The sequence below is a fragment of the Atta colombica genome, unplaced genomic scaffold, assembly GCF_001594045.1.
Source record: "Atta colombica isolate Treedump-2 unplaced genomic scaffold, Acol1.0 scaffold13, whole genome shotgun sequence".
In the NCBI taxonomy this organism is placed as follows: domain Eukaryota; kingdom Metazoa; phylum Arthropoda; class Insecta; order Hymenoptera; family Formicidae; genus Atta; species Atta colombica.
The window spans coordinates 645,833-654,170 of record NW_017259217.1 but is presented as its reverse complement, the minus strand read 5'-3'; positions in this window follow the sequence as shown (position 1 = coordinate 654,170).

Sequence of the window (8,338 nt, the reverse complement as noted above, 5' to 3'; positions counted from 1 at the left end):
GTTCTGAAAAAGTTAAACTCCACAATTTTTTTTCATACTACTGCGTGTCGATTGACATACTACTATTTTGATATCCTGATTACGAATATGATAATGAAAATTTCCGACAAGATCATTTTCAAAGTCAAACGTTTAAAATACGATTTTTTTCACATTCTTTGCGCGTGAAAAGTCGTGCGCCCCTAAGCAGGGCGGAAAGGTGAGATGAAAGTTTCACTTCGCGTGAAAAGTTGTAAAGAAATTGTACGTCTTATCCATCTTTCAACACGACAGCACTGACAAGCATGCTGAGTAGTGACGCTTAGCCAGATTGCGCGGCAAATGACAGTCAAAATGACCTTGTTGGTAATTTTCATGATCATATTTGTAAGCACACCAAAATACAGTAGTATACCAATCGACAATAAAAGATTCACTTTTTCGGAACTCCATCCAATCAAATATTAAAATTGAAACTTTCTCCTTCAAGGGAAATAGGATCATCAATTGCTCACTGATTCTAATAACATCTACATTTTTCCATTTGCAATTTACAAAGTGATAGCAAATACGTACCGTCTCTTTCAATGAAAGCAATTTTTCATGCGAATTTAATGCACAAACTATAAATAAGCTTACACGCAACGATCATTTGCGCGCGCTCATTATCGTATAATCGGAAACAACGCAAATGAATAGTAGCATCTGGATGCCAATGAAAAAACGTATCGTGTAGCGCATCGACAAATATGTACGCATTGGCAGAAGCAGGCGACGCGCGGCGTAGCGACGTTTAATTAGCGGCGGACACTTTACAGCGCCACAGCGCCTGCAAATCTATCGAACGTTCACGGCCGGATATCCGTTATATCGTCACGGACGCACCACAGAACTGCATTACCTCATGCACGAGACCGCAGTAACATTGCATCGACCGTATCTTGCTTCACATATACATACTCCTATGTATATTCACAATTTATCAAAAATGCAGATCACGTTTTCTCTAGCAAACGAGAATCCAACACGACGTGAACGTTATATTTCGATACTATATATCCTACTAATCTCACGGCACGCTTGTTCGAACGGCCAGCACTTAGAGCCCCATCGAATTTAATTCTGGCAGCAATATCGGCCGAGTACGTTTCACAACGGAGATACGAGATGATTAATGGAAGATAAAGCGCGAAAGCATGCTCAATGCACCGCGAGCAGCCTCCTGTTAGCATAATCGACGATATACGTCGATATGATCGTAAACACGTGATGGACGTACGAGGACGATAAATACAGAGGAGAGTCCGATGAATCTAAAATATCTCAAATTCTTGTAATTGCATACAATCTGCGATGTATTCAATTAGTATATGCAAATACTTAAATTAGAATCTGACCAATTTATATTCTACTTTTTAAATCAAACAAGATTAATTTATTTTTAAAAAATTAAAAATTAATATAATTGTTAAAAACTTCAGTGAGAATTTTGAGATATGTCAATCTTTCTTCTTCTTCTTCTTCTTCTTCTTCTTCTTCTTCTTCTTCTTCTTCTCTTTCTTTAGAAGAGAAAAAAATTTTTAAGAAACAATATTCAATTGATTTTTTAAGAAGAAAATTGAGACTTGCTAAACTCTGTAATATTATAACTATAGCTGTAAGTAATTAAATTATTATGTTCCTTTTATCCTACAGCGTACTTTTACGGAGAATTTCTTATATTAGACTATACTAACGAAAAAAAGAAGATATTCTTAACGAAAGATATTTTTATGAAATAAGAGCTTAAACAAATCTATCTTTAAATATAGCATACTCATAATCTTGGCACATATATTCCATCTTAAATAAAAACAGATGTCTTAATTTTTAAAATACTTTTTAAAACATTAAAAATTAAGAAGCTTGCGATTACATAAGTAATAAACATAATAATAAATTTTTATAAAGTTTCGTGTAAAAACATTAGTAGAGTAATAAGTAATACTCTTGTGCTCACATTTGTTTCTATTCAACAACATTAACATGCGCTGTTCACGTCCGTAAATCATTAAGAAAAGGGTATTTCACTCGACTGTCGACGAAAGAGTAAAGAGAATACTCTGCGACGGACAGCGGAAAGTGATGCCGAAAGTTGGGTCGTCGCGAGTCAGAAAACAGTCATTAAAGGCAAAAGAGAAGCGAGCTTCTTACATCCAGTCAGCAAGAGACGACAAGGAAAGAAGACGACGGCAGATGGACGAGAGAAAGGAGTTATCAACTTCGATCTCTAATGTCTTTGCAAGCAATCGCTTTCTAGCACGCGGTTGTCGGACTGATATGACAAATTGCCGCTCCACAAAGTAGAAATTTTCATTGGCCGTAGACGTAATTCAACTGTGCGTTATTTACAGCGGGTTTCTCGAAGAAGTAACCACTTAATGTAATTCTTAATGTAATCGTGGGACAGAGTCCTCGAAATCATTATAAAATTCATATGAAATCTCTATATATATATATATATATATAATCCGATAATTACATTTGCAACCACGAAAAACCATTGTATAATATAATATTAAATAAAATCGTATTTTTTATCAAATGACTTTATATGTAGTAAAAAAAATTATTTGTAATCAGATAAAATCAAATGAAATCATGTAATCTGTGGAACAATATTTCAGCTAGTGATTACTCCTTCGGAGTTTCTTGGTAAATACTATAAAAAAAAAATGAAAAGAAAAGGGTAACATTATTCACAGATAGGCCTCCGTCGTAATCATGAAATTTATAAAAGGTCAGAGATTGCGAAGATACTAATATATATCTACGAGTATTAGCACTTCAGGGAGTTCATATACCGTACGTTACGGGGAGACCTTTTGAGGTTCGCCTTTCGTGTTTAATACGATGGCGGTATATTATCGCGCCCAGTGAATCATACATTTTCCACGGCAATGATTCATAACGATGTAAATTTCAATTCCAGATTCTGGAGCAATTTCCCCCGCGAGACAACATGTACGCGCTGGCGATCTTGTAAAATTAAAATGGTAACTTCAAAGAGAAGTCATTCAAAATTGTTTCTGTAACGAAATGCAATTCTATGAATAGCCACCAGGAATGGAATAATCGATCAAGCGATAGTATAAAATAACTTAAACTATTTATTATAATAAAAATAATATTTTTTCTTTCCGAAAAATTTGTTCCATAATTTAGTCAAAATTATAACGTTGGATGTCCAGTAATGTGCTGCGCGATTAACATACGTAAATGAGCGTCACGTAACTAATTTTACGGCAAAAGGAACGTAACTGTGCAGTACTAAAGCAGCAACGGCTACTGCCACGCAATATACACGAAGTTTCTAGTGCAACCTCTCTTCACTGAGACCAACGAAACAGTAATACGACTTCAGAGAAGAAAAAAGCAATGTGACACTCGCGGGTCTACCAGTGGTTTGCTAGTTATGCTTGCGTAATGACGTTTAATTAAGATAAAAGCAGAGCTTTGAAGAAAAAATTACCTAATTTCCATCCGTGAATGAAAACGTGATCTTTTCAGAGATAAAAAAAACGACAATATCGTATATCAATTTATAAAGTATTTCAATTAAAAGATACTTCGTATTTCTATAACATAAATAATTAAGAATAGATTTCTTTATAAAAACGTAAATTTTAAAATAGGCACGAATATTAAATTTTTTTGTTATTAAATTTGTTATATAATTTAAAAATTATGTATAAATGGAAGAATTTTTATTTCAATTTGTAATCCAATTTTTATTCTATTTTTGTAAGCGAATATTTATTTGTCTATAAATAAAATTAAAAAATATTTCAAATTTTCTAAAATGACAATCTTAAAACGACTCTATTTATCCTCAATTTTTCGATTAAATAAAATCGAACTAAATTTTATCGCGTAGTCCGAAAAAATTTTTTGTAACGGAGCTGTCACATCAGCTGTATTTTTATCAAAATTATTTATAATCATTGAAATTTAAGTTACAATATCATTGGTATTAATGTACAAACAAAAAACGCGGAAGAAATTTAAAATTCATAATTTATCATCAAACGTACATTATCGTTAATCGTGGAAAAATATACACAGAATTTTTTAGTGACAATTATATTTAAGGGCAAGCATAAATAGGGAGTTTTTGCAATAACGTTTATCTAGAAACGGTGAATGCTAAGATTACATTATCTTCCTCTTAATAACTAATTAAGAAAAGAATAACTTAACTTTAGCGTTAACCGTATTTGAATTCATGCATTGCAAAAACTCCCTAATATCGTTTCAAATATACGCATATAAAATGGGAGAAGGAATCTTTCGGTTATTCTTCGTTTCTACTTTTATAAATGGAAACAACATTAATTAATTTTTATAATTATAATCAAAATAGACTATGAGATTAGAAACAGAAATTTATTCAGCTATCTATTCATAATGTCCTGTATCGACGATCGTTCTCCCTCTTTAAAGCTATCCTGATGCAATTCTGTTGGCAACATCTCGCTTTTGTGTTTCGACGAGATAGTCGCATCCGGAATTTCGCGTGTAAACGCGACTAACACGCAGGCTTCCAATCGTCGTACACCGCAGAACGATACAATGGACAATTTGTCAACGAACCTAACCGATGCCAGAATCTGTTCAACAGTCTTTGCAACCTTTGCCAATATCTATTGATTATTATATATTAGTGACCCAACATGGACAATGAATTTCAGACTAGGTAAAGGTAAATCGATCTATGCCTCATCCATAAGCTCCTCTCCCTCCCCTCCCCCCTCCTCTCTCCTGTTTATTCTTTTCATCTCAACAATTAATAATGCAAAGAATTTTTTACATTGAATTAATAAATTAAATTATTAATTTAAGCATTGAGCTATTATATTAATGTCAAACAAAATTATATATAAATTCTCTTTGTTTCGTTCGCAATCAAGTAATATCGAAAAACCTCGCGACATATTCACTGTGATCATAATTGTATAAAATATTAATTATAATTAATAATATGTAAATTTTGTTACACATGATAAAGTGACCAAGTATAAAAAGTGACCAAGTTCGATGATTGCGAACTATATTGTAACATTGACACATGGAATAGGTGTCGAAAAGAGTCAGAAAGATAGATTCGACCGATTTCATTTTCATGATTTATGAACGATTCGTGAACATGGATATCGTAAATCTAAACATCCGTCGAACGAACGGGTGTTAACGAACCGCTGTCCAGCATGGTAAAAATATCGCGCTGTTGCGGGCTCGATGATGCCTTTTACTTTTCGTTCACGGATTCGTTCAATCGATAGAGTGACGAGACGAGAAGTCAGGACGACGGTATCGATGAACGATATCTAAATAACTTAATCGAGATAGACGCGAAAATTATTTCACCTGCACGGTCCAGATATCTACATCTATAACGGCAATTCATGATACATTGGCCCTCGCTGTTTGCGAGCGAGCGCAGTTATCCAAAATGCCTGTACGCAATTGAAACAATGGAACCAATCGCGATTGCTAGTTTCGGTAGCGTGCAATTTCCATTTAACGCAGTTGTCTCTAAGCCGAATGTAATTCCGTGAACGTGCGTGATTAGGTTTTGGTTCTGTACTGACGCGTCGCCGCATTGACCGCTGCCATTCGCGCATTTATTAATTGTGTTAGCGAGTAATTATATCTATGATAATATTTTCCTGAGTGACAAACATGACAATATATACATACAATAATAAGAAAAATATCTCACGAAAAACTCGTAGGCTCGCAAGGAAATTTGAAATTACATATAGAAATATAAGTGATAAATGTATATACGCAAGAAAATCTAGCTAATCACTAACAAAGAAATAAATCAAATTATTAAATTATTAATGGGCAATAACATTTTTATCATTGTAATTACTTTTAGTAGAGTTACGAGAGAGAGAGAGAGAGAGAGAGAGAGAGAGAGAGAGAGAGTAACTTAATTATTTTCAAATTTTTGGATATTAAATTCAGCGACGACAATCGTTAAATATTTTCATAATTACATTAATTCTGAAATTTCTGTTAATATATTTCAATTTCCAGTTCTTGACTGGACTGAAGAATCTGTCATCTAAATTTGATATAGTGAAGATGGAATATACTATGTATTCCATTTAATCCATTAAAAGCAACAGGGTGCGATCGACTGCACGCGCATTTCACGGCAGAAAGTCCGATTATTGGAAAGTATAGCACTGAGTCGAGTTTTACACATTTATGTATCGGATATACTATATATATCACAAATATGGCGCACACGTTTTAAAGTCCAGCAAACGTTAACATACATAGACGAATAATAAAACATTTGTGTCGCCGCTACCGCCATCAAATTGCATGAATTAAGTATCGATGTTAAATATTTCTCGCCATCCTTTAAACTTTATGTAATAAAACAAGAAAAGTCACATTCTTCTCCGTGTGTGAGTATGTGTGTGTCCTCGCTACCCATTATTATGTATAAAGTTCATAATCTGTGAATTTCCTAGTACCTGTAATTGGGACCTTTCACGCTTTGCTCTCGCGTCAGACATCCCCTTGAAATTCGGCAACGTCAGGTAAACTCCTCGGTCTCGAGACTATTCATCGGTCTCGAACACGCGCGCCGTTTGTTTAAATCACAAAACACTCGCACGCGATTTGAACGCAATAAACCATGCTCCCGTGGGAGCCCATTCGTTTGAGCATGCCGCGTGCTTGAAGCTTTTCCAGGAGGAGGACTCACACGGGGGTCAAAAAGAGTTTGAAATGGAACGGGCCATGACCGAGGCAGAGCTCAGCTGTCGCGCACAGACAGTCCGTGGAGAATCATACATCGTACAGTCCTCGATAGAAATTTCGTGGTCGCATTATTCAAACAATAAACGTGATTATACGTTAAGTCTCTCTTAAACACGATTTTAAAGTTACTCGAAAAATGGAATATGTGAAAATTTGCAAACTTCGCATGAGTAAGCGTAACAAGTTTATGAGGATAATGGAATGTATCCTATATACTATAGATAACTTATATAATGTAATATTTTGTGAAACAAGTTTATACAATAATAAATCCGATATCGCAAAAGTTTACGATAGAAAGTTTACAGAATTGATAGTTTAACCTTATCAATTCAGCGAAAATATGCTCATAAAATATTAACGTTTCGCTCCAATTATTCTTGTTTTTCTTTGATTTCATTAAACAAACTTTGCAATCTATTAATTCGATCTACTAATTCGACAGTAAAATACATTTTGCATAATATTGCATTCTCATCGAGATACATTTTACACCAGACAAGATTTACATAGATATCAATAAGGCTCTTTCTCACTATTGGTTGCGACTGTACCGTTCTTGATTCCGTTCCTGCAGGATATACAAGAACCCCTTTCACGCATGGTTACGGATGCGTGTCACTAGCATCTATGATCTTTATACCGGTGAGCATTAGCATCCTCCAGTGTTTCGCATAATGTTGTCTTAACGGTACATTACTTAGTGCGAATGTAACGGTAAACGAGTTTATTACACACGAATTGTTCCGTTACGCATTTTTTCTAACGAGTAATCCTTTTAGCGATGCAAGCTTGTTTTATTAAAACGTAAAAAAAAGTCATTCCGAGATCGCATTTACAATTACGGTGGCAATTTTTGCGGACGATTAAACAATTGACTAATTAGCATTTTTAATTATATTGCAACATAAATGCGTTTCACGTAAATTTTGCATATTATGTCTTTCCTTTTTGACATTTCTATTCATTATACATTTACATAACTTTACTACTTTTGTACGAATATCGTAAACGCTGATATGTTTAAATTCAACATTTAAACTCTAATTCAACTCTACATTCTTGAAATGAATGTAGAATTTTCACATCTAAAACGATAAATGATTACATCATGATGCGCATCGCGCATGTTAAATTGCGCTCAATATTTCAAGCTTTTAACAAGACGAGCTCACCAGATTCAGGTTCAAAACCTGTTATCCAATTATTTTGGTGCACTGTACCTCAACGTAAAACCTATCCAGTATTTCCCGCTAAATTCTCACGAAGATCGCTCGCACGTGAGGCAATGTTCGCGTTTGAGTTTTCGATTTCCTACTCCCACAGACATTGCGTACTCCTATACAATTGTTTTCTGCTGTTCTTTTGTAGCAGCAACTCAAAGTCTTCTGTTCCCTCCTCCTTTACACCATTCGCCTAGTGTGGTCGTAATCAGTCCCGCATCATCTTTCTCGCAGTCAAACAGTTCGATCAAAAAATGTCTATAGAGATGTAGCGCACACAATGCACGGGAATGTACCTATGTATATGAGTAATC